The sequence below is a fragment of the Mesoplodon bidens genome (genome assembly GCF_964165515.1).
Source record: "Mesoplodon bidens genome assembly, chromosome: 5".
In the NCBI taxonomy this organism is placed as follows: Eukaryota; Metazoa; Chordata; class Mammalia; order Artiodactyla; family Ziphiidae; genus Mesoplodon; species Mesoplodon bidens.
Window position 1 is genome coordinate 91,243,636 of NC_138161.1, and position 27,339 is coordinate 91,270,974.

The 27,339-nt window shown below is 35.1% G+C and overlaps 1 protein-coding gene across 7 annotated transcripts in view; it reads left to right on the forward strand.

Annotated features, from left to right (window-relative positions):
- The window catches only part of NAALADL2 (N-acetylated alpha-linked acidic dipeptidase like 2), a 1,532,395-nt gene that overhangs the window by 348,954 nt on the left and 1,156,102 nt on the right, over positions 1-27,339 (forward strand). Inside the window, exon 1 of one of the 7 annotated variants that reach the window (XM_081235902.1) lies at positions 26,760-26,767. The exons of the other annotated variants lie outside the window; for them this stretch is intronic. The gene's annotated coding sequence lies outside the window, so the exon portion shown is untranslated. Of the gene's footprint in view, positions 1-26,759; positions 26,768-27,339 lie in introns of those variants that run through there. 7 annotated transcript variants of the gene reach the window in all.

Below are 27,339 nucleotides of genomic sequence, written 5' to 3' on the forward strand. Positions count from 1 at the left end.
AAAAAACCAATATAACATAACATAATATAACATCACATAATGTAATGTAATTATATGCATGCATGTTATTACTTTAACATTAACATATGAAAAAAGGCATTTATTTGAAATTATAAATATTACTTATTATTTACTTCCTCTTACATAATTCCTAGTAAACAAAATTGCAGAATAGTTAAAATTGCAATTAGCAGTAATAAACAGGACTAATTAAACAATATTTTTATAATGTTTCATTCTATCCTGTGATATAGCAGTTTATTTTAACTATTTTTTGAACTTTTACTAGATATTTAAATTTTATAAGCTATATTAATGTGAATCTTTAAGATAAGTAAATTTGAGATTGTAACAGGAGAATTTAAAAGCAAGCCGACTAAGCACAAATTACCTACATTTAATACAAAATAACAATGGCATGTTTCTTTCTGTCTCATAATACAGTAGGAGATTTTTACTCTTTCTCTTTCCTTTTCTGATAATGCTTCTCTGAACTGTCTGCAGGTTTTAGGTCATCATTCTTCTTGTAAGTAGTATTGGTAAAACTAAATATAGTCACATGTAAAACTGATTTTGATTTGAAGCTCTGCTCTTGTCAAGCCCTCTTGGTACTAATCCTGGTATCAGGCCATTGTGATAGTACCAAGCTAAATATGCTCTCAACAAAATCGTTTAATTACTTAAGATTTTAACTCCTTGCAGCAGCAAGTGTTTAAAAGTGCTAGAAATAGATTCCAGATCTATCTATCCACTCTGTATCTACAAGCTTGTTTTGGTGGACAAGCTATTTGTCAGCGAGGTCTTTTGCTTCTATAAATTTACCGTGTAGTCTAACCCTTTGGAAAATTGCCATCATTTCAGAAAACTTTAGAGCACTTTGCATGGCACCATAATTTAAACCTCTCTTTCTCAGGGATAATGGTTTTAAAGTACAGAGATAATTTGAACTTACAAAAATGGATTCCAAATAAATTACAGTTTTAGTTAAAAAATGAAAAAGTCCTCGTTAAACTTGGCTTTCCTTTTCTGTTGATATTTTTTGGAGTTTTTAAATAGTCTGTGAGTGTTTGTCTCAGCCTGAATATCAAACAACTTAGATGCAGTCAGTTCATTTTTCTCTAGATTCCTAATGGCCACTCAGAGTTCATCAGACAGATTTAAAGAAGCAGTCCATAAATGTCTCTTTTGTTTTATTATTTATTTTCCCTTTCTTCATTCTCATCCTCAATATATTTCCAAATTAGAGAAGGGCATTATTCTTGTCCCATACTTTGGAAATGAATTTATGGCAGGATAACATTTTAACACTTTGTGTGTGGCCAGTGGCAATGATAGCCATTTGTAGGCTCATGTCTAAGGAGAATACATTTCTCCATTTCTGTAAAGTCCAAAATCTCATTAACTACTTCTGCACATTGAGGAAACTGAAAAATGATCAAAAAAGCTTTCATTATGAAAACCTCAATTTCACAGGTAGGTAAAACACACCCCCTGTTAACAGTAGTGTATGTGTATAAGGTATGCAAGATACTTAGCTGGTAATATCTTTGTGTTTTCTTTGGTTAGAAGTTTATAGGCTGATTGGGATTTGTCAAGATTTACATTCACACTGTTTGCCAAATAATGTAGATAGCTGAGTGTGGTAGGCAGAATAATGGCCTCATTAAGATGTTCACGTCCTAATCCCTGAAATCTGTTGAATATGTTATGTTACAAAACAAAATGAGATTAAGGTAGCAGATAGAATTAAGTTTGCTAATCAACTATCTTTAAGTTAGGAAGACTATCCTTGAATATCCAGGTGGGCCCAGTGTAATCACAGGGCATTTAAATGTGGAAGAGGGAGGCAGAAGGGTCAGTGTCAGAGTGGTGTGATGTACAGATTCAACCAGCCATTGGTTGCTTTGAAGATACGAGGGAGCCACCAGACAAAGAATGGAGGTGGGCTCTAGAAGCAGGAAAAGTCAAGAAAACAGATTCTCCCCTAAAGCGTTTAGAAAGGTAAAACCATGGTAATACCTTGATTTTTAGCCCTGATGCCTTGATTTTAACCCAGTGAGAGTCATTTCAGAATCCTGACCTCCAGAACTTTTAAGATCGTAAATTTGTGTTGTTTTATGCCATTAAGTTTGTGGTAATTTGTTATGACAGCAATAGAAAACTAGTACAGTGGGCAAAGTCTAGTTTTTATTTGGACAAGGTATTACCATTCTTTATCTTCTCTGTGGTTTTATGATATTCTTATAAACCTCAAGAAGATGATTTAAAACTCCATTTTTCCAAATCAAATCACCTAAGCGCTAGAGGAAAATTTTTTTCATTGTTGATATGATTCAGTGCATCACTTGATATACAGTACTTTAAAAAGCATGATTGTTAATAAGGCCTGACTAAATCAGGTCCATGCTGCAACAGGCCAACACATCAATTATCAAAATTTCTCCTTTTGTTTGCCTACATGGTTGCAACCTCTGAATCAGGAAATGTATCTTTATTCATGTTGACAGAATAATCAAATGGATGTAGGATGTGTGTTTATCCTTGTGGCGTGCCCACAGACAAATACAGTAGCTATTTTTGACTAAGCATTGGTGTTTTGGGGGGAAATAAAAAAAAAAGTTTGATTGATTTAGAAGTACTTGCTTGCTTAATCTAGAAGCTGCAAAATTTAGACTTATGTGCTTTCACATCCCCTTTTCCACTATGCCCAATCCCCAATTCCTTTCTGCCTTTTGTATAGAATGCTCTGTCTTAGTTACTTTCCTCCCTAATCCAGTTGTATGTGTCTTTCTATCTGTTAATAAAATAATACAGTTGTTTGGATTATGCTGACACTGGCATTATAATAATTCTCATTTCATTATCTGAAGTCTTAGAAAATGTGGTCACAATATGCATAATGTTAAAATTAAACTAGCTTTACCTTAATACAAAGTACATAGTTAATCCACAGGCAAGGTGAAAGTTGACTGTTAATGCTCACAATTACAACACATTTAGTTTGCAAACGTAAGTAACATCACTCAGAGTCATGCAACAATGGATATTTCATTATTATGAACTACAAATCAGAGTTGACAACGTCAGTGGTCAGAAAAAAAAATAGTGACAGTAACTACTGAAAGTGAATCATCTATGCCATATCCATTTGAAGCTAAATAGAGTACTACTTTTAGGCTCAATTTTTTTGGCTGCTGTACATATTTCGTACTTTCCCCCTAATCTTCTGTACCCATTTCTGAAAATCAGGATATTTTGCACCCTGAGGAGGGGTTTCCCAGGATGTGGGAATTTTAATGCTGAAACCTAAATAGTGTCAGGCAAACCTGAATCATTGGTCACTCTAAGACCAGTGAATAGCTTTGGATGTGATTGGTATTCAACATATCTAAAAATTAGTCTTCTTTCCCTTAGATATGATGACAATACATTTTCTCTCTTGGTGTATTGCACTAAATTGATCAAACCAGAAGCATAGGAATCATTGCATTACACCTCTTAATCCCCTTTTCAGTAATTCACTAAGTCCTAAGACATATTTTAAAGTATGTTTCATTTTATTTTATGAATATCAGTGCCTTCCCAGAGTTCCAAAAATTATATATATTAAAAAATGTACAGAGAAAAGTTTGTCTCCTTTCCACCTTGTTCTCAGTCTTTCCAGTTTCCACCCTGGCTAAAGCAGTCATTGCTGTGATCAGTTTCATATGCAACTGTATGAATATACATGCAAAGACAGATACTGTTTTTTATTCTGTCTTCCTTGGTAAAAATCACTGTCATTTGAAAAAGAAAAGAATGGGCATCATATAGCAGTCAGAGGTTCTTAGCAATTCTAAAATGCACCTAGGTAAATATTTGCCAGCCTACGACCTAGGAGATTAAAAAAAGTACCTTGAATTAAGTTGAAGTTAAGTCCTGGTTCTGCTCTTTGGGTATAACTCCCCAGCGTTTGTGCTCCATGGATTTTGAATTTTTGGCTTTACTTTCTGGAAGTACCTTTCATTTTCATTATCCTCCTTTGTTACATAAAGAAGGTGTTGGAAAGTATTCACTTATTGGTGACTGAGCAGCTTTCTTAGCCTGCTTCCCCCAACAGGAAGTTGGAAGCTTAGTGGTCTTTTACATGTCTCATCTAGTCACAGTCTCTTAGCAGATGCAACTCTCTCAAAACCTTTTTTCCCCCAAGTATGTTTGATTGCAGTCAACTGTGTATGCCAGAAGCCAGTTGACTCTCTTGGATATTCTACGTACGCAATTATATTTTTATGTTGTCTGCAGTTAGTAATAGTTTTACGTCTTCCTTTCCAAAATATTTATTTATAATTTTTTTTAAATTTAGTTTTTTGGCTTATGTTTCCAGTACAGTGTTAAGTAATACTGATGACTGAGAGCTTTTCCTTGTTTTTCATTTTGTTGGTAATGCTTCTAGTGTTGTCCTACTAAACATGACAGTGGCTTTTGGGCTAAGCTAGATATATTATATCATATAAAGTAAATTATCATCAGTTTTATTTTATCAAGTATTTTAATCCAAATGGTTATTTAAATTTTGACAAATGGCTTTTCAGTCTTTTATACAAAGAGAATAAAATGTTTTTCTTCAATCTATTAATTTGCTATAAAAATTTATTAATAGACTTCCTAATATTGAAAATTCTTAAATTCTTGGAATAAACCTCACTTGGTCATGATGTAATGTTATTTTTGTGTACATCTAGATTTTATTTGCTAATAATATTGGTTTTAGGATTTTCCTTTGATATTCAAAAGTGGCATTGACTTGGTTCCTGTGTGTGTACATGCAGCCTTTTTTGGATCAGGATGTTTTCTTCAGTACCCTATATTCTGGAGAGATTTTAGAAGCCTTGAAATTTTTGATCTTAAAGATTTTTAAAAGTTCCCTGTGGAACTATCAAAGACTGCTGCTTTTGGATTTATCTACTGACAGATTTCTCTATTTCTTCTATGTAAATCAGTCTTTAGATTTTCTGTCTCTTCTGAGGTCAATTTTGGTAAATTATATTGTCTTAGAAAATTATCCATTTTGGTTAGATTTTCAAGTTTACTTGCATGGTGTTTAGCAGCATTATGATTCTTTTAAGTTTATTCTGACTGTGGTTATCTTTTATTTATTTTGTATATTTCTACCTTATTACTTTTAAAAAAGAAATTTGGCTTACTAGTGATTTTCTTCTTTTCAAATAATAAGCTTTTGAATTTATTTATTAATTCTACTATGCTTTTAGCTTTTTTATTTACTGCTTTTTCCTTTGTTAACTTGTTCTGTTTTGCTTCAATATAATTTGACATTTCTTTTCAAACTCGAAATCAGTTTTCAATACAGTATTAGTGATTTTCTTATGGATAAAATACTTAAGAATAATAATTACCCCCTAAGCAATGTGGTTATCTTTTAAGAACTACATTTTTCAGGAGACGTTGGAATTATGTAGTCCATATGTAACTCCATAAAAAAATGTAGATACATGTAGAGGCATAAAACAGTATGGCATGTTTTGCTAGAGCAAAAAATTTGAATGATATACTACTGTAGATTAAACTGAGCCAGATTATGGAAAGCCTTTTTACAGATTTATTTGTGTGTACTCTGATGTTAGCTTTTCCATGCATATAAGGCTTGTGATGTATAATTAACATTTATGTATCTATCTGTATGTGTGTTTTGTATTTGTATGTATTTCTAATAATTTTCTAACAAAATTACTATGTTGTTGATCTCCTTTTTTCCCTTAGGATTTTATTCTAAAATTAGTGGGGAAGTTTAAATTATAGTGCAATTTTTAAAAATTTCCTTCCCATTTATCATCTTTAAATTAGTTTTGAAATTTTAGATTTATACTTTTAATTCTTTTGATTTATGGGGAAAGAGACAAGTATTGTATCTTAAGTTCATGCTTTTTATATTTAGTAGGAGTACTCTGAAAGACTAAATAGCTATGCAACCTCTGGTCATTAGGAGTGCTAAGAAGGCAAGCTTGAAAGGTGTGTGTGTGTGTGTGTGTGTGTATGAAAGTTTAGAGTTGTTTACATTTCCCGTCTTCTAGCCATTGGTCATCCTTTGTCTGTTCTAGCTAAGTGACTGCTATGGATTGAATTGTGTCCCCCCCCCCCACCCCCGCCGATCCCCCAATTTTAAGTTGAAGCCTTAACTCCCAATGTGATGGTATTTGGAGTTTGGAGAGGGGGTCTTTGGAAGATCATTAGGTTTAGATGAAACAATGAGGGTGGGACCCTCATGATGGGATTAGTTCCTTAAAAGAGACACCAGAGAGCTTGCTTTCTTTCTCCTTCTTCCTCTCTCCACCTGCATGCACCACAAATCAAAAGAAGGCCATGTGAAGACACAGCAAAGATATGGTTGTCTGCAACCCAAGGAAAGCACGCTCACAAGGCACAGACCCTGCTGGCACCTTGTTCTTAGACTTCTAGTCTCCAAAACTGTGAGGAATAAATTTCTGTTGTTAAAGCCACCCAGTTTGTGGCATTTTGTATGGCAGTCTGAGACGACTAAGGCAATGACATGCCACTTCATTATAGAAGACTCTGCTAGCTATTGTGTCTTTTTCAAAGTAGTAAAAAGATAATCATTTTTACCATGGTAGTGATTAATATGGGAGGTTGGATATATTTGGAAAATGGGATTGTTTTTCTTTAAAGATACATAACTTTTTTTAAAATAGATCTTTATTGGATTATAATTGCTTCACAATACTGTGTTACTTTCTGTTGTACACCAAAGTGAATCAGCCATATGCATACATATGTCCCCATATGCCCTCCCTCTGAAGCCTCCCTCCCATCCTCCCTATCCCACCCCTCTAGGTCATTGCAAAACACCGAGCTGATCTCCCTGTGCTATGCTGCTTCTTCCCACTAGCTAACTATTTTTAAAAGGCATATCAAGAAGGATATGCAGAGGTATAGTAAAAAAATGTGAGTTTATATAATTAAAATATTTTATTAAATTTCCAATTCAGAAATTATTACTTAATAGGCTTAAATTCTTGGAAATTCATGATTCCTGTGTTAATGAAGATTGGCAAATTATGAAATAAGGACAGCATATTTCCACATAAGCAAAATTACAGAACTGTATTTTTAACATTGGGAATTTTGAATTGCTTGCTTAACAGTGGTTCAATGTGGGTTGGGTTAGAATATGAGTATCATTAGACGAGTTTGCCTTGTGATTAATACCTATAACTGTGGTTTAAAAATTTTCGATCCTGTTCCACTGAAGGGATATGACACTCTCATTAATAATGGCAGCTAAGGATGCTTTTCATGTTTTACATCACTTAGTCCTCACTACCATCCTTTGTGAGAGGTTTTATTATCCTTATTTTGCAACAAGGAAACTGAGAATAAGAAAGGGTAGGTGCCTCTTCCAAATTTATATAACTATACGGTGGCAGAGCTAACATTTAAATTAATTTATCCCCTTAACCATTGAATCAAGATTTTTTGAGTATGTGACTAATGAGCTTCTCCATTTGGTCAAAAATCTGGTCAAGTTAAGATTCAACAAACTTTTGTTTTTCTTAGTTTGTTACACATTTTTGTTACATTTTTGTGAAATGCCAGATACCTTCTTTAAAAAAATTTTTGAGCTGCCTCTGCTTTGCTTGTGTCCTAAACTCATATATAGTCTGCCTTTGAATAGTCCAGTTCTGCATACTGACAGATAATTTAACAGAGAGAACAAGGCACATGGTAAGTCTTGAGAGAAATAGGACATATTTCCTGTTTCCAATGATTATTAGAAATTATTTTCTTACAATACTTATTTTATAAAACGGCAAAGCGAATAGTTTATCCTTGACTTTAATAATCCTCATCAGATTTAAGACATTTGCCTGATATATAATAGTTAGAATATTTCTAATCAAAATATCTTTTAATGTCTGTAATTCCACTTGCCAATATGGTCCCAAATACGAGTCTGCATGACCATGATTCTGCTGTCGCAATTTCTATGCAGTAACTTTGTTCATAGGTCCATTGTGTAGGCTGAGGTTTTAATCCTGTAGCCTGCTGTGTTTATTGATCTATTTCTTAATAATTTCATATCAGGCAATCACACGATTCACAAACTGTCTAGGAGGGAAGAAACACACACACTTCCATCAGCAGGAGATTGAAGTAGTTATGCATTTAGAGGCTATACTAAGGATTTTAGCCTCGTCTGTGTTATGTAGAATGATTGTGAAGCACCACAGTGAGACTCTTAGACCAATCAAAATTACAGCTTTCTTGTTCTAAAATATGAATGTTTCTTTAAAGAATCATTTTGGTATTTGCCTAAGGTTGTTTTCTCCTTCAGTTTGAATAGGATGTGAAATTTTCTAAGTCCAAATTAAGTGGTTAGCCAAGCAGTAATCAGTAATGTTCAGTCTTTGCTCTCAAATGTGCTTTTTCCATTTCGTGGCTCTGCTGAGTGTCTGGACTTCTGCTCTGTATTCTGGGCCAGGCAACATTCAGCTATTCTGATGTCACCTCTGCTGCATCTACTGGAATAATGATTTTTTTCTATGTACACTCTTTAGCAAAATCACTATTTTTATAATGGCTTTTGAAGGAAGTTTGTCAAAAGCCTGGTGCCAAAGAACATTAAAGTTATTTAGTTAAATTGAGAAACCTCAGAGCAAAATTAAGATGAAACTATTAAATTAATCCTATTCTTTTGCACTCAAATATATGCAACCAACACTGTCTTCTGTCATGGAAAGACAGAGCACTGCTTTGCACTGAGGGAGAAGCCAGTGCCTGAGAGCAGAGAAGTAGGTGAATTTTGAAATACAGTGGTACTGCAGTGTTTGACTTGCTCTGATTCCTGATCTCAGAGCCAGCCACAGAGAGCTATTTGTTCTCAGACATACCCTGACCTCTCGTGTCATCTTGCCTTTGTCCATGTTCTTCTTTCTTCTTAGAGCCCACTTCTCAACCTTGCTTACTTGGAAAACTCCTATCTCCTATTTTTCAAGATTACTGACTTTCTTTTGTATTTCCTGATACCCTTAGGCAGGAAAAAAAAAAAGTTCTCTTCTCTGTGTCCCTATAGTATGGCCAATCTATTTCTGTTTTAGCATTTTTCACAAAATAATTATCTCTATATATCTGTCTTCATTCATTAGTCTCTAAACTTCTTGAAGACAACAGAATTGTGTAGTTATTGTTGTCACTTCTGATCAACTGCCTTTGTTAAGGAGGGGAAGTTCCAAAACTTGGAGATCACTTTGCTTGCAAAGTGTTTGAATAGAAGTACTCAAGTCCAGAGAAGTTAAGCAAAGCACCTTTGTTCTGCATAAGAATAGCTAAAAGATTTTGGGCAGGTGATAGCAAAGAGACCAAAGGCAGGGATTCCATGGCCGAGGCAGCCAGTGAACAAGGCTGGGATATCACTGAGAGGTGGTCATGCTGCAGGGTAGTCTGATTAGATGCTTAGCCAGAGAGACTTTGGCAAATAGGCATGACTTAGGAGCATTTTGGAAGTGGGAGCCTATGGCATGTAAAATGCTCACCTTCTCCTCTGACTTTTCTACAAAATAGTCTCCATTGTTCACCATTGATTTTTGCTGCTAGAACATAGTTTGAGGAAACAAAAAGAGATGCTATTTTTTTCCTCAAGCTTAGCCTGGGGTGAAAGCAGAGATAACAAGTCTAGGGATAGATGGACCTCTAGTTTCCAGTGAAAACCTCAGAAGTGACAGAATACCTGGGACGTGATGGTACTCAATGAATCGATGAGCAAAGGAATGAATGGTGAATTCTTAGCAAAATGCAGGAGGAGCCAGTAGAGTAATTGATTTTAACTTTTTTTTCAGTAATTCAAACTTCTTTAAAATTAGCAAAGGAGGAGAAAATGCACATACTAACCTGAAAAGTTACTACCGTTGTCCCTTGCAGCTGCAGGAAGCAAGGTCTGTGAGCAGGCACCCTCACTTGCCTCAAGACCTCAACAACTCACAGCAGGGACCAGCCAGGATCCCTGTCCTGGCTCCTTTCAATCCTCAAAAAGAGACAACCACAGAGAAGCAGTTTCACATTTTAGAATCTTTTCTCACCATCTTGATGAAACACAAATCTCCCCGGGGTGTAATGCATTTTATTTTTTTCAAGGAGGCAGCATGATTTAGTGAAAGACAGTGGAGGAAATCTGTTTAGATCCTTGTACCAGCACCTTCTCACCTTCATTAATTACCTTCAGGTTAATTGATGGAATAATAACATCTAAAACTGGTAAAGAGCTAGGGATATAGTAGATACTTAATGACCTTTCCCTCTCCTCCCTTATCTGTTGGCTGTACCCTTGGCATAAGAAGTCATCAGATATGCCAAGGGTCAATTTCGATAGAGTGAATGAAGTACATGTAGCAGGAACACTTGAGGGTAGCATCCGGGCACAGGATGCGTACTTGAAAAATGAGGAGCCTCAGGCTCAGAAGACAATTCCCCCTTGCCCATTGTTGCCTTAGGCTTGCCTTTGGGGTGACCTTTTGCCAGGCTTTCATCAGCTGCTTAGCAGCATAAGAAGCCTGTCCAGGAGCAACAGCTTCATGCTCGTCCAGTCCCTCCTTAAACTATAGATTGCTATAGCCTGCATGTGTGTCCCCTAAAATTCGTACATTGAAATCCTAAGCCCCAAGGTAATGGTATCAGGAGGTGGGACCTTTGGGTGGTGAGTAGGTCATGAGGGTAGAGCCCTGATGCTTGGGATTAGTGCTCTTATGAAAAAGACCCTAGAGATCTAGTTCGTCTCTTCCACCATGTGAAGATACAAAGAGAAGATGCTGTCTATGAACTACAAAACAGGTCCTTACCAGACGCTAAATCTGATCTTGAAATTCCTAGCCTCCAGAACTGTGAGAAATTTCTGTTGTTTCTAAGCCCCCCAGTCTATGGTATTTTGTTATAGCAGCCTGAATGGACTAAGACAGAGACATTTTCATATTGTTGAATGGCTTAATGGTCTTGTGACGTGGATGAATATTTGGTCTGCCTAGAATGGGTTTAACACTTATTTTCATTTGGATCATGAAAAAGCAGATACTTTTTTTCATACTGCTGCATCACTTAGTTTAAAGAAAGGAATTCAAACAACACTTTACAGTGAGATTAATTGCTGTTCTCTACTGGGCATTATCCAGACTGTGTTCTTTATCTATAAAAATGCCTATGTCTATAATTTATAACAGATTTTAGAAAAATATGTGTGTGCAAATAATTATGCCAGCAAATTTTCTTTCTTTTTTTTTTTTTTTTTTTTTTTGCGGTACGCGGGCCTCTCACTGTTGTGGCCTCTCCCGTTGCGGAGCACAGGCTCCGGACATGCAGGCTCAGCGGCCATGGCTCACGGGCCCAGCCGCTCCACGGCATGTGGGATCTTCCCGGACCGGGGCACGAACGCGCGTCCCCTGCATCGGCAGGTGAACTCTCAACCACTGCGCCATGAGGGAAGCCCCCAGCAAACATTTTATCTAGTTATAATGGAAGTACTTTCATACACATATTTTCTTCTTTTGATAGTAGAAAACATAAGGTTTGTTTCTCAAGAAATTTAGAATTAACTAGAAAATTTGTTTTGCATTTATGCTACCAAAATTACTTGTGTATTTGGCAGCTGGGATTAGTCTACTATTTGCATTATTTTATAATGGCTGCACTCAAGGCTGTGTTGTCAATTTGCACTTAGTCAGTTTATTTAGAATGATTCAGATGTTTTAAATGTACTTGTTTTTAGATAGGAGAAGAAAAGATCATGTATCCTTTTTACAATTTACATGAAAGATCCAGATGCAAATTTATTTGCTTGTTCAAATTCTTCTCATGGTTTGTAAGAGATGAAATTCTCATTTCCCACCCAGATTGATTTGAACATTGTGTGCTGCCTTATTAATTGGTAAACATGCAGTTATAAAGATGCTTATGTATCCTCCTTAAAGTTTTTCATTAACTCTTGGAAAAGAGGAGCATACAAAATTTAGGAGCAGGAATTGTGTGTATTACACATTTTGATGGTGTAGAGGTTCATTAAAAATTAGTTTTCAAGTAAAGTAAATTTTTAATCATCTATAAATAGATCTGTCATAATAAATGCTAAATAGAATTTTCAAATTAGGGTCAGACCAAATCTAGTACTGTATTTCTTATGCTGTGTAATACAGTAATAATAACTTTTATTTGACTAATGTTTTATGGTCTACAAAACATTTCAAGAGCATCTTATTTAAACTTCCAATTCCCTGTAAAGTAGATAGAGCAGGCAATAATTTTCTTCCCATTTTATACTCAAGGAAGCAGATTCTCTCAAGGGTGAAGCTGCAGAAAACAATGGAAGAGCTGCATTCGGTACCCATAGGCCTTCTCTTTCTGATATCTCCCCTACATCTCCATGTCATTGAAGCCTGTGCATGACCCCACACTGCCAGTCATTTTTCTTCTTGTTTGCAAAAAAAGCCTTCCTACCTAGAAGCTGCGATAGTGATTCTGCAGTAAAGTATAAAAAGACAGTTGAACTTTCTAACTAATGGTAAATTTCCAAGGTCAGCCAATATCAAAGACATTGTCTGGATTCACTCACATAGAGAAATCATTCATTCATTCAATGGGGACTATAATTAGGGACTATGGGCAATTCAGATAAGTGAGCCCCAGATTTAGTGTGATCCTTGATTCATTTTCAGATTTATTTGTGGTGGAGAATTTAATTACTCATCTGTTTATAACAGCACTGAGAACAGGTCACAGGGCTTTGTCAGAAGGGCAGCTGCATGTGGACAGGCACTGGGTAGCCTCTGCTGGGCTCTTGCCATCCTTGTTGCTGTTTCCTAGGTGTGTAGGTTTATAATACAGCTATTTGTGATGGATTTTTGGCTAGACCCGGGGTTGGCAATATTATGAACATGGGCATTCATTCCTCTTTGAGAAGAAATTTTCCCTTGTCATGGCTAACTACATTATATACACTTGTTTTGAATTCTATTCAATTGTCTTAGGTTTGTTTGTTTTTGTTTTTGTTTTTTTTTTTGATCTACTTCCAATTTTTGGTTTTTGTGATTGTCTAAATCTAGTAAGCAGGGCAAAGAGAAAAGAAATGATTTCTTTTTTGGACAAAACCAGTGTGTGATCTCTTAATTCCTAATGATCCCTGTATAGCTGATACAGTACCCAAAGGTTCTCCATGGGCCCTTTAAATATAATTTTCCCTTTCTGATCTCAGATCCTAAATCCTTTCCACAGCAGTGCACACTGCAGGCTGTCACCTAATCTCACATGTCATATTGTCTTATATCCCTTCTATTTCTAAAGAAAATAATTGTTCCAAGTGAATGGTGCTATACCAGCATTCATTTTCAAGTGGTTAGCAGTATCTACCTTATAATGATAATTGTATTTTATTATTGTGATTTGAAAAATTTCATGGAGCCCCTGTTTATGAATTATATTATTAAAGCCACTTGATATTTTTTGCATTGATAGGAGTTGGAAAACCTAACACACCTGCAAGTTTTTAGAGTAACTAGAAGCCACTAAGTTCCTGTTCTAAAAGAAAGCCCAAAAAGTGGAATAAAAGATATTTTTAATATCTTATAGTAGAAAAATAACAAAGCTTACTGTATGACATGTAAAATGCATTTTTTACAATATTCTAGAAACAAATTTTAGGAGCATATGCTTTGAATTATGTGTAAATACTTATATTTATTATGATTTATCTAACAGAGAGAATATAAAGGATGCTGTTATATTTGAATTCTCTGTTCCATGTTGCTCATTGCAGGTAGATATTATGTTTCATAGTTTAGAAAGTTTCACATCTCTGTGGCTATATGTTCAATATTATACCTTCCAAATCTATAGTCACATATAGTATGTATTTTTAAGCCCTATTGAATTTTTCTAATTTTTTTCATGAAAGAAAACAATGCATCTATAGTAAATAATCTTTCTATATACATATCTTCTAATTTATTAGGGACCTGCTCATATACACATATTGAAAATTTTTAAATGACTTCAAGGTCACTTATTACATGGAAAGCATTTTTCACTTAAAAGTCCGACATTTAACATGTAGTAATTGGAAATAAATCTTCAGTAATGATATTGTGAAAGAGAAACTACTGGGATGTATTTTTGAAAGAGAAGAATTTATAATTAAGTATAATGTGAAAACACAGCTTTGTGCTTTTTTTTTTTTCTATTTTCTGGGAAATGATAAACAAAGAGGAGGGTAGTAAATTGGGAAGAAAGAGGATGAGTCACATAGTTGAAACACTTCTGAAATTCACCATTGCAACCATTTGAAATTAAATGCCCTGCTAAAAAAGATTAAGAGTTAAGTCAAATCTCCATTTTTAAAATTTGCCCAGTATTTAGATGCTGAGGGCGATCACTGTTGTATGAATGCAGTAATATTGCCATGATAGAAGGTTATTTTTCTTTCATTCAGATCTTCAAATGATTATTCAGGCTTCTGTAATTTCATGGAGAGATTATTGCCACTTGTCTTTGTTGGTTAAATGACCTGACAAAGCACTTCCTAAGCTTTTGGTATTTGGAAAAACATGACATTTGGCTTTTTTTTTTTTAAATAAATTTATGTATTTTATTTATTTATTTATTGGCTGTGTTGGGTGTTCACTGCTGTGCACGGGCTTTCTCTAGTTGCGGCGAGCAGGGGCTACTCTTTGTTGTGGTACATGGGCTTCTCATTGCGGGGCACAGGCTCTAGGCATGCAGGCTTCGGTAGTTGCATCACGTGGGCTCAGTAGTTGTGGCTCACGGGCTCTAGAGCGCAGGCTCAGTAGTTGTCAGGCTTAGTTGCTCCGTGGCATGTGGGATCTTCCTGGACCAGTGATGGAACCCATGTCCCCTGCATTGGCAGGTGGATTCTCAACCACTGTGCCACCAGGGAAGCCCTGACATTTGGCTTTTGTTTTTCTTTTTTATAAATACCTGGAAAGTACAATCTAAAGATATTTTGAGATCTTTAGATTACTTCAGATAGCATATCACAATCAATAATTTATTTATGCTCTATTTTTTATGGTTATAAACAAGGCATGATATGGCTTTGATTCAGTTTGTCTTTCTGAACTTTTGAGCCAAATTTCTAAAACTTGGCATGAGAAGTACACTTGAAATAAACATCACTTACCTGTGCAAATCAGGTAATTACTCACATAGCTACCTACCAATTAGTCACTTATTGGTGCAATTAGCTGGATGTACAGCTAATTTGGGGTAAAGAAAATAGATGTCAGTTCAAAATGAGGACAGCCTAAAATCTAGCTTAGTGGTTAGTTTCATTTAGGATAAGGAATCCTCAATCTCAAGCAAATATAAGAGTTTGAAAACAATTTTAGGTATTGAGGGTAGTATATAAAAAATATGATCATTTGTTCTGGTTTCACATAGTTGGTATTCCTGGCTCAGATCTTGGAAGGAATTAATGCTTTTAGGAAATGTGGGTCATTTTTATGCTGACTCTTTTATCCCCCAATTTAATTTATTTGTTTGTGTTTGTTTATTATTTCAGCTGTCTTGAGTTATAATTACATATAAAGTTATAAGATATTTAAAGTGTACCTTATGATGATTTGATATACATTGTGAAAGGATTCCCCCAGCCCACTCTCTAGTTAATGAACACATCCATCATTAGATGAATTTTCTTTGTGATATGTGTGACAACACTTAAGTTCTGCTCTCTTAGCAAATTTCAATTATACAATACAGTGTTATCAATTATAGTCACCATGTTTTACAGTAGATCCTCAGACCTTTTTTACATTATAGCTGAAAGTTTGTACCCTTGTACCAACTTCACCCTGTTTTTCCCACTCCCCAGCCCCTGGCAACCACTTTTATACTCTCTGTTTCTATGAGTTTGACTTGCTTTGTTTTGTTTTAGATTCCACATATAAGTGATGCCATGCAGAATTTATCTTTCTATGACTTATTTCACTTAGCATAAAAACCTTGAGGTCTATCCATGTTGTCACAAATGTTTCATTTTTTTTAAGTGGTAGAATAGTATTCCTTTGTATATATACCACGTCTTCTTTATCCGTTCACTTATAGAAGGACACTTAGGTGTGTCCATATCTTGGCTATTGTAAATAATGCTGCAGTAAATATGGAGTGAAGATAACTCTTCAATGTCCTGTTTTCATTTCCTTTGAATATATATCCAGAAGTGGGATTATTTTATCAACTGTTAGTTCTATTTTTAATATTTTGAGGAACTTCCATACTGTTTTCCACAATGGCTGTACCAATTTACATTGCTGTCAACAGTGTACAAGTGTTCCATTTTCTCCACATTTTTGCTAACACTAGTTATCTCTTGTCTTTTTGGTGATAGACATTCTGACAGGTGAGAGGTGATATATCATGGTGATTTTGATTTGCAAGTCCCTGATAATTAGTGATGTTGAGCACCTTTTCATATACTCCACTGACCATTTGAATGTCTTCTTGGAAAAGGGTCTATTCAGTTCCTGTGTCTATTTTTTAAATAGATCACTTGGTTTTTTGCTATGAGTTATATGAGTTCTTTATGTATTTTGAATATTAACCCCTTATCAAATATATGATACACACCTGTTTTCTCTCATTCCATAGGTTGTCTTTTCATTTTGCTGATGGTTTTCTTTTCCATGCAGAAGCTTTTTAGTTTGATATACTCCCATTGTTCATTTTTGTTTTGTTGCCCTTGGCTTTTGGGGTCAAATCCAAAAGAAATCATTGCCAAGGGTAATGTCAAAGAGCTTACCCCTTATGTTTTCATTTAGAGTTGTATGGTTTCAAGGCTTACATTCAAATTTTTATCTATTTTGAGTTAATTTTTGTGTATGGAGTAAGACTGTGGTCCAGTTTCATTCTTTTGTATGTGGCTGTCCAATTTTCCCAACACCATTTATTGAAGAGCCTGTTCTTTCTCCATTGAATATTTGTGACTCCTTTGTTGTAAATTAATTGACTGTATATGATTAATTTATTTCTGGACTCTCTATTCTTTTTCTTTGATCTATGTGTCTGTTTTTATGCCAATACCATACTATTTTGATTACTATAGTTTTATAATATAATTTAAAATCAAGAAGCATGATGCCTCCAGCTTTCTTCATTTCTCTCAAGAATGCCTTGGCTATTCAGGGTCTTTTGTGGTTTCATTCAAAATTTAGGATTTTTTTTTCTATTTCTGTGAAAAAATGCAATTGGACTTTTGAAAAGATTAATTTAAGTTATAGATGGTTTTAGGTAGTATGGACATTTTAATAATATTAGTTCTTCCAATCATAAGCACAGGACATCTTTCCATTTATTTGTGTCTTCTTTGATTTCTTCCATCAGTGTCTTATAGTTTTCAGTGTACAGCACTTTCACCTTCTAGTTAAATTTATTCCTAGGTATTTTATTCTTTTTCATGCAATTATAAATGAAATTATTTTCTTAATTTATCTTTCTGAAAGTTTATTATTAGTGTATTTAAGCATAACTGATTTTGCTATATTGATTTTGTATCCTATAACTTTACTGAATTTATTAGTTCTAATAGATTTTTTGTGAAGTCTTAGGATTTCTCTGTATAATATGTCATCTTCAGATAGAGACAGTTTTACTTCTTCCTTTTTTATTTGGATGCCTTTTATTTCTATTTTGCCTAATTGCTCTGAATAGGAGTTCCATTACAATATTGAATAAGAGTGGTGAGAGTGGGAATCCTTGTGTTGTTCCTGATCTTAGAAGAAAAGCTTTCAGCTATTTAACATTGAGTATGATGTTAGCTGTGGACTTAGCACATATGAGGTTTATTATGTTGAAATGCATTCCCTCTATACCCAGTTTATACCTAGCCAAAGCTTTTCTAGTTTTCTTATCTTTTCAGAAAAAGAAACAGCTCTTTGTTTCATTAATCTTTTCTGTTGTCTTTTTAGTCTCTAATTTATTACTGCTCTGATTTTTGTTACATCCTTTCTTCTACTAACTATGGCCTTCATTTGTTCTTCTTTCTCTAGTTCCTTGAGGTGTGAAGTTAGGTTGTTTATTGAGATCTTTCTTTATTCTTAATGTAGGTGTTTATTGCTATGAACTTCCCTCTTAGAGCTGCTTTTCCTGCATACCATAAGATTTTGTATTTTGTATTTTCACTTTCACTTGTCTCAAGATAATTTATTTTTCTTTTGATTTCCTCCTTGACCCATTAGTTGTTCAGTAGGATGCTGTTTATTTCACATATTTGTGAATTTTCCAGTTTTCTTCTTGTAGTTGATTTCCAGTTTGATGCCATTGTAGTTAAAAAAGATTCTTGATATTATTTCAGTCTTCTTAAATTTACTAAGACCTGTTTTGTGGCCTAACTTATGATCTATCCTGGAGAATGTTCCATACCCTTGAGAGAAATATGTATCCTACTGCTTTTGGAATGTTCTGTAAATGTCTCCTGAATCCATCTGGTCTAATGTGTCATTTGTGTTCAAAGTTTTCTTATTGATTTTCTGTCTGGATGATCTATCCATTGTTGAAAGTGGGGTTTTGAAGTCCCCTACTAGTATTGTATTGCTGTCTATTTCTCCCTTCAAGTCTGTTAAATTTTGCTTTACCTATTTAGGTACTCCTATGTTGGATGCATAAACATTTACAAATGATATATACTTTTGTTGGATTGATCCCTTTATCATTATATAATGACCTTTTTTTCTTATTACAGTCTTTGGCTTAAAGTCTATTTTGTCTGATATGAGTATAGCTACCCTAGCTTTTTTTTTGGTTTCCATTTGCATGGAATATCTTTTCTCATCCATACACTTTCAGTCTGTGTGTATCCTTGCTTGTGAAGTGAGTCTGTTGAAGGCAGAATATAGTTGGATGTTTGTTTTCAGCCACTCTATGTCTTTTGATGGGAGAATATTATCCATTTACAAAGTAATCATTGCTAGCTATTGACTTACTATTGCCATTTTATTAATTGTTTTTGGCTGTTTTGTAATTTTTTTTGTTTTTTCTTCTTCTCGTGTTCTCTTCCTTTGTGATCTGATCATTTTCTGTAGTGGTATGCTCAGAGTCCTTTATCTTTTGTGTGTCTACCACAGGTTTACTTGAGGTTTACATAAAACATCTTATATTCATAAGTATATTTTAATCTGATATTTTAACTACAAATGCATACTAAATCTCTACATTTTATTCTTCCCACCCCCACATTTTATTTTTTTTTTCATTTTATGTTTTTGATGTCACAATTTACACCTTTTTACCTTGTGCATCCATTAATAAATTGTTGTAATTATAGTTATTTTAATACTTTTGTGTTTTAACCTTCATACTAGATTTATAAGTGATTTACCCACTAACATTGCAGTGTTAAAGTATTCTGAACTTAATTGTACATTTACCTTTACTAGTGAGATTTAGGCTGTTACATGTTTTTCTGTTACTAATTAGTGTCCTTTTATTTTAGCTTGAAGAATTCCCTTTAACATTTCTTGTAAGCTTGGCTTAATAGTGATGAGCTCTTTCAACTTCTGCTTGTCTGGAAAATGCTTTATCTTTCCTTCAGTTCTGAAGGACAACTTTGCTGGGTAGAGTATTCTTGTTTTGCAGCTTTTTCTTTTGGCCTTTTGAATATATCATGCTGCTCTCTTCTGGTCTGCAGTAGTTGAGTGTGTGCCAAGACTCATTTTGATGTGGGTATTTTCATGTTTTCCTGATGTGTAGGAGTCAGTCACTTGTTTCTGGATTTCTTTCAGATGGAATTGTTCCATGTATAGCTGTAGATTAGCTGTGTCCATGAGAGGAGGTGAGTTCAAGAGTCTTCTATGTTGCCATCTTGGACCAGAACTGGTACACTTTGCTTTGGTAGTTCTCAGTAGCTCATAGCCAGTTTCCAGCTATGAAGTATGGAAGAAGATGGAACTATGAGTTCTGGCAAGTCCCTGTGACCCCATTGCAATTTTATTCTGCCTTTTGAGTTTTAAAAAAATCTTATAAACTTGTTTCCTTATCTGTACAATGAAGGCTCACAAGGTAATTGTTAAAAAATAACAAGTAAAATAAAGTATATAGTAATTGAATTTATTACTGTCATTTACTGAACTGCCTACTGAGTACTAGGTACTCCACTAAGTAATTAAGTTGTGTTATCTCATTTTCATTCTCTCTAGAACCCTTTGAAAATACACTGCTTTGTTCCAATTTTACAAATTAAGATACAGAAGCATATAGTTTACCTAATTTGCCCAAGGTCATATAGTGGTAGAAGTCAGATGCTAACTTAAGTTCGTCTAACTCCTGAGCTCAGCATCCTTAACAGATACCCTTTACTGTGTTACCATCTAAAATCAGAACTTGACACTGAACTGCTGTCTTTGTTAAGTTAGCTCTTTTCTTTTTCCCTTGGACTAGGATTAGGTCAATCCCAGCTGTTAAGGGAAAGAAACAAGTACAAAGAAACTTACTGAAAATTTTTAAAATTTCAGAGTGTTCTAAGTCAGAATTGGGGCTCCATGGTAGCTAGACCTACTTCAGGGTGTTAAAACATTGCCCCAGAGTCATCCTAAGGCAATTCTGCAGGCTCAGCCCCTAACCCACTAAAACTTATTTAGAAAATCAGATTGCTATGTGCTGTTCATTAGATACCAAGTCATAATTTTAATATTTGCAATAACAGTGTCATTAATGGAAAAATATTAACTTAAAGCCATAGATTAAAAAAAGATAAAACCATAAATAATTTTTAAAGAACATAGTAAGTGAGCTATATCATTATAATGTATATATAATATGTATATATATGTATAATATATATGTATAATAAATACATACCATTTACAATGAAATGTTGGGTTGGCCAATAAGCACCTTTGGTTTTTAAGTAAAAGTAAAAGACACATTTTTCATTTTCACCAAGAACTTTATTATAAACAACATACTCACCCTTTTGTTCCACTACCTTCTGCCATTTTTCAGGCAACTTCATAATTCCATCCTCCCAAACTTTTAATCTTTTTGAGCAAAGAGCTGTTCCAGGTGCATTTTACAGTAGTCTTCCAGGGAGTTGAAAGTTTTTCCATTAAGAGAATTTTGTAAAGACCAAAATAAATGGAAATCCAAAGGTGCGATGTCTGGTGAATATGGCAGATGAGTTTCCCAACCAAGCTGTAACACTTTTTGCCTGGTCATTAAAGAAACATGTGGTCTTGTGGTATCCTGATGGAAGATTATATATTTTCTGTTGACTAATTCTGGACACTTTTCATTGAGTGCTGCTTTCAGTTGGTCTAATTGGGAGCAGTACTTGTTGGGGTTAATTGTTTGGTTTTACAGAAGGAGCTCATAATAGAGGACTCCCTTCCAATCCCACCATATACACAACATCACCTTCTTTGGATGAAGACCAGCCTTTGGTGTGCTGGTAGTGGTTCATTTTGCTTGCCCCACACTCTCTTCCATTCCACATTATTGTACAGTATCCACTTTTCATTGTCCATCACAATTTGTTTTAAAAATGGAATATTTTCATTACGTTTAAGTAGACAGTCACATGCAGAAATATGGTCAAGAAGGTTTTTTTTGCTTAACTTATGTGGAACCCAAACATCAAAATGATTCACATAGCCAGGCTGGTGCAAATGATTTTCAAAGCTTGATTTGGATATTTTGACTATGTCAGCTATCTCACATGTGGTAGAATGTTGATTGTTCTCAATTAATGTCTCGATTTGATGGCTATCAACTTCAACTGGTCTACCTGACAGTGGAGCATCATCCAGAGAGAATTCTCCAGCACGAAACTTTGCAAACCACTTTTGACACATTCAATCAGTCACAGCAGCTTCCCCATACACAGCACAGATCTTTTTTTGCATTTCGGTTGTGTTTTTATCTTTCGAAATAGTAAAGCATCATATGCTGAAAATGTTGCTTTTTTCCTTCCATCTTCAATATTAAAATGGCTACACAAAAATTCACCAATTTTGATAAATATTGTTTTAAATGCACGCTGATATGACAGCTGTAACATACAATCTAAGAAAATTGTTTTGAATGAAGTTAAAGACAACTAAGTGCTACTAGAGCCATCTTATGGAAAAAAAAAAAAAAAAGAACCTTTGGCCCACCCAATATTTGAAGCTTCTTGGTGTAAGAGGGAGGTTCCAAATAATGACTGTGAATAAAAAGACATAACCACAGTTTCAGGGGAAATTAAGCAATAAAATTACTTTGACCCTAAATGTGTTTCTAATTTTTAAGGTACCGTGTTTGATCCTATTATGAAACATTCACTGAAACATTGGACTGACCTCATTTTATTATATTAAATATTCTACATTGATCTATAGATTTGATGGTATCTAGAAAATATTCTATGAATTTAAATTTCCAATTCTGTTCAGTGGAATATATGAATATAATAATTAATATAATGAAATCTTAGTATTTTATGCACTAAAGCAGATTATTAAAAGAGAAAAATGTTGAAGTAGCATTTGTCACAGACTCACTCTTTGACTGTAGGAGAGAAAGTTCAGTGGGTTTGCAATGTGTCTAGTGTTAATGGTGAAGAAAATGAAAAATACCTATGAAAATGTTCAAGTTGCTGAAAATTGTAGGGTGAAAATAATTTGAAATTGGATTTCTTTAAGGTCCATATATCAGTTTTTTTGTTTTCCCTTCTGGTTGGAAACTCAAAAACTTAAAGCCATTTTAGATTCATAACATTTTAGATATTTTGGGGAATAAAGTTAACTGATCAACTTCCCCCTCTACTGATTTTAAATTAGGAAACTGAAGCTTAGAAAGAGAAAATAGAATAATAGAGTATTAAAGAAGAAGAGACCTTGGAAACCACCTAATCCAACCTTCTTTTTGTGATTCAGAGAAATTGAAAAATTTCCCAGGAACACAGGGATAATTACTGCCAGAGCCAGTTCTTTCCACTGGCCACCTTCTTTCTACTATCTACTATTTTTATGAAAGTTAAGGTTAAACATCATTATTCACTCACCTTCTGGATCCTAAGTAGAATTACAAATGGTGATTTTTGTGATCATATATGCCATAGTTCATGATCTTTTGTTTCAATCCACAGTTTTAATCTAGGCAACTTTTATGTATGATATATGCAATTTCCTTTCCTGAGACTTAGAAATTGAAAGCAAACAAAACATATATCACACTGCTGTTAGAAGGTCAAGGTTGAGAGTTCTTAAGAATTAATTTATAGAAATTTTGATCATTAATAAAGTTAGTCACCAGTAACTTGGGGTTAGATGAAGGTAAGGACATGTACTCTGGCAGTAGTGGGGGTAGGGGTGGAGAGGAGGGGAGAGATGAAATGAATGATTAAACAGATAGAAGTAGAAGTGGTAGTTTTCTTATGGTGTGAGTCTTATAATATAGGAACAATCAGAGGAAACTTATTTGAATGTTGAAAGATAATCTGAAGCAAATGAGACCGAAATTTGTTATGGAGGACTTGGAAATTATACATGTACAAATTACTTTCTACCTGTCTTTGTTTCTTTTCTATTTCTGTGACAGCATGAAAATAATACAAGGAGGTATTAAGTGGCCAGAAAAATAAAAGCCAACCAAGTGATTGAATTTGGACTGAATAACACACACACACACACACACACACACACACACACACACACAGCTTGGCTATGGACAAATTTAGTTTTGGAATTTTTGTGAAATATTTGAACTTATACTGTCATCTAAAGAACAAGTTTCATGACCAGCATAGAGAGACAGAGAGAGAGAGACAGAGAGAGAGAGAAAGAAAGGAAGGAAGGAAAAGAGAGAGAGGGAGGGAGGATAAGTGGGAGGGAGGGAGGGAAGGAAGGAAGGATGGGAGGAAGGAAGGAAGGAAGGAAGGGAAGGAGGGAGAGGAGGGAGAAAGGGGGGGAAGGAGGAAGTTTTTCTTCCTATTACACTCCACCTCCCTCAGTGTTTTCATTTCCCTGCACTTGGCCTTATATTGAAAGGTGGGCAGCCTGTAGTTTTGAAATTTTCAGAAACTTATCATTTTCATTATAGGAGCTGAGGTGGGCGGGGGGCAGGATAGGAGTGAATGCCAGTAATATTTGTGCTTTTTTTAGGTTAATTGACAACAGTGTTGTTCAAGTCAAAATATTTAAGGGTGAATCCTTATTTATTTTTGAAAGCAGGATTTAAGGCATTTTTGCAGATGACATAGATTTTAATATAATTTAGTAAAATGTCATTTGTTGGCAGAATGATAACATGAGAAATTGCTTGTATTATTTTCTATGACTTAAGTTTTCACACCATACAATACCTGCCTGCCAAAATGAATATGATATCCTCACCTAACAGTGTGTCAGTGAAAGAAGTAATCAGAGTAGAAAGAGAGCCCCCCCCCCCCGCTGCTACTGTGCACCAAACTCTATAAGCCCATTATAGCTGCCAGTTTGAATGATATTCATACACAAGACCCTTGGGAAAAGCGACATCACTTCCCCTGCTGGGTCTACTACAGTATCATTTCAGATAAATACCCCACACAACAGTTTTAAAGGTTTGGACATTTTGTCCTCAAATTATTGTACTATCGGTGTTATTTCAGAGGCAGCTTGTAAGGAAGGAGACTTCTGCTTTGTCTGGGTAATGCCTCTTTATACACCCTCTTCTTTCTTGTCCTATTTGGTTGTCATTATGCAATGTTTACGTTCAGTTTTGATATCACATTAACTTCTTGGGTCAGTTTTGCTTTCTAGAATTTGGTCACTATCCATTCCTTAGATATGGCTTTTGGCCCATGAGGCTTGGAATTTTGAGGTGGACATTTTGAAGCCATCATTTTAATGTGTACTCACAGCCCCTGTATTGTTGATTTTCACTGAAATTCTTGAGGGCCGTTGTTTTCTTCAGTTTATCTCTGAGGCTCTTCTGAGGTGAGAGTTAGAAATGACATAAAGGTAAGGGATGGTTGCCTGTGTCTGGTGTGCACATTATATGTCAGTAGCAAAACTATGAACTTGTTTCTTTCTTTCAGACAACATCAAAGGGCAGCCTCCTCACAAAAGCCTTAACAAGTGCCTATGCCAGTCAGGCCACCATCATGGCTTCTTACATTATTATGATTTCTTTCTAGCAGCCTCATTATTTAAACACTAGCTGAATCTTCTTACCTACTCTAGAATTAGAGCACTCCTTTTATTTAACAAATGCTTATTGAGTGTCTACTTTGGAACAGGCACTGTTCTAACTACTTGGCATAGATAAGGGAACAAAATGGACAAAACATCTGCCCTCTGGGAGCTTACCTTCTGTCATGGATTAGAGAACATGAAATACTATATGAAGGACATGAAGTACTACAGAGCAGGCCGAAATTACCCCACTACCTGTGGGCCTTAGACAGAGCCTGAACATACAGCTGTGCATTTTGTGTACTACATAACTCCTGGGAGTGTTACTCACTTAATTGTCATGTGAGCAGTGCTCCGTGGAATTGTGCAGTGCACAAACTCTGCATCCTGGGGTGGCAGCCCTAGTGCATGGCCAGGTGCAGGTACAGGCAACAGCTTTTTGTCCAGTCCCACATGGCCTCTTGAGAGTGGATAGACCTGAATTTTCTGCAGGAGTGGGTTTCAGGCTTAGTGAAAATAAACACAAATGAGCATTTCAATGGGTACTACTTACAGAAGTTAGAATTCACTGCAGTTCAACAGAAAGAATTGATTTAATAGCAAATGATATCAGAAGACCTCAAGCTTTTCAAATCTCCCTGAACCCTGGTGAGATACATGGTCAAGTTGTTGTCAAGGCTAATTTTTCTGTCTAGTGTGAGATCTTTCTAGTTACCCTCTTCTAGTTACCAACTTCTTTTTCCACCAAACATATCTCTTTAAACTTCAGCATAATTACCTTAAATTCCAAAAACTGCCTTTTACAGGCCACTTCACCAGGATCTAACACTCAAGTTCAGAGTAGGTTTTCTCATTGCCCACCAAGCACCATCATGCTATCTTGCCCTAAATGTTTATGATGGGCTCCTGCCCAGTCACTGTCCACCACTGTTACAATGCTTAGTGGAAGGCCCTGCCCTGGCTTAGACATGCCAGAAGGGCTGAGCCTGGCTGCCTTGGCCCAGGCTTACCCTGCCAAGTGATAGTTCCTGACATTGGGACATGTTTACATCAGTGTCCAGAGGTTGACTTTCTCTTTGGACTTTTATTTTCTATTTACACAATCCTCCAAAAATAGATTATCAGGAATATCTAAGCTCATTTGAAATAATTCCCATATTCTCTTTTATATTTTTGTTTTCCTGTGAAGTTCCTGATGTAGAGCTGAGTGAATGAACAAGGAATGCACTGGCAGAGAAGTGCAAAGCTTTTGGCTCTGATCAAATTGAAAAGTTTGTGGTTGCCATCTGGGCCAGCAAATAAAGTTGCTGCCAATAGAACAGAAATGTAGAAGTAAAGAGACCGGTTACAAACAATCACCTTAATTTCAGTCTGGGATATTTTGATATAGGTTATGTAACAGTCCTGGGAGAAGCAAGTCACCTCAACAAGTTGGTGGATGTGAAGAAAAGAGAAGTCTCAGAGTACACAGAAAACCTTTCTGGCAAGTTCCTATTTATTTACTTTAGTTTTAGCAATTTCATTTTGCTTTCTTTGAGTCAGCGGATGATAAACTGGTTTCGAGAGGCAGTGTTTTTTCTGGCAGTACCTTTAGTGAGGAAATCATGAATTCTTCTGTAAGTAAGCATAATTAAATAATATGATAGGTATATAATAATGACTTTAGTTGGGAGGTAGTATGACTTAGTGGTTAAGAAAGTAAACTTTTGAGTGAGATAGAACTAGGTTTATGTTTTAGCTCTGAGAGTTACTGATGATGACCTTGGGCATGTAACATGAACTCTGAGCTCAGTCTCTTCATGTATAAAGTGGAGATTATAACACCTAACATAGGGATGTTGTTATGTGGAATAAGTCAGATAATGTAATGTACATTCTCCTGTGCTTGACTCAAAATGCAGTACTTAAGCAATTGTTGATATTACCATTATTTAATTATTTGGAAATATATTTAGTAGGTTTTAAAATAAATAATCCTATTTTTCCTCATAATAAAAATTAGGAAGATTAGTACGTTTTTTTTTGTCTATGGCATGAGTAGATTATAGAATATGGTTAAAAGCTTGAAAAATTTGCTGATCAATCCATAAAATCTTGTTTTTCTTTTGGTGGAAAAAGTTATTTAATAGTTCTGTTAGTTATTGCATTATGCCTATGTCAAAAATCATTCATTTGATTGAAGTTTTTG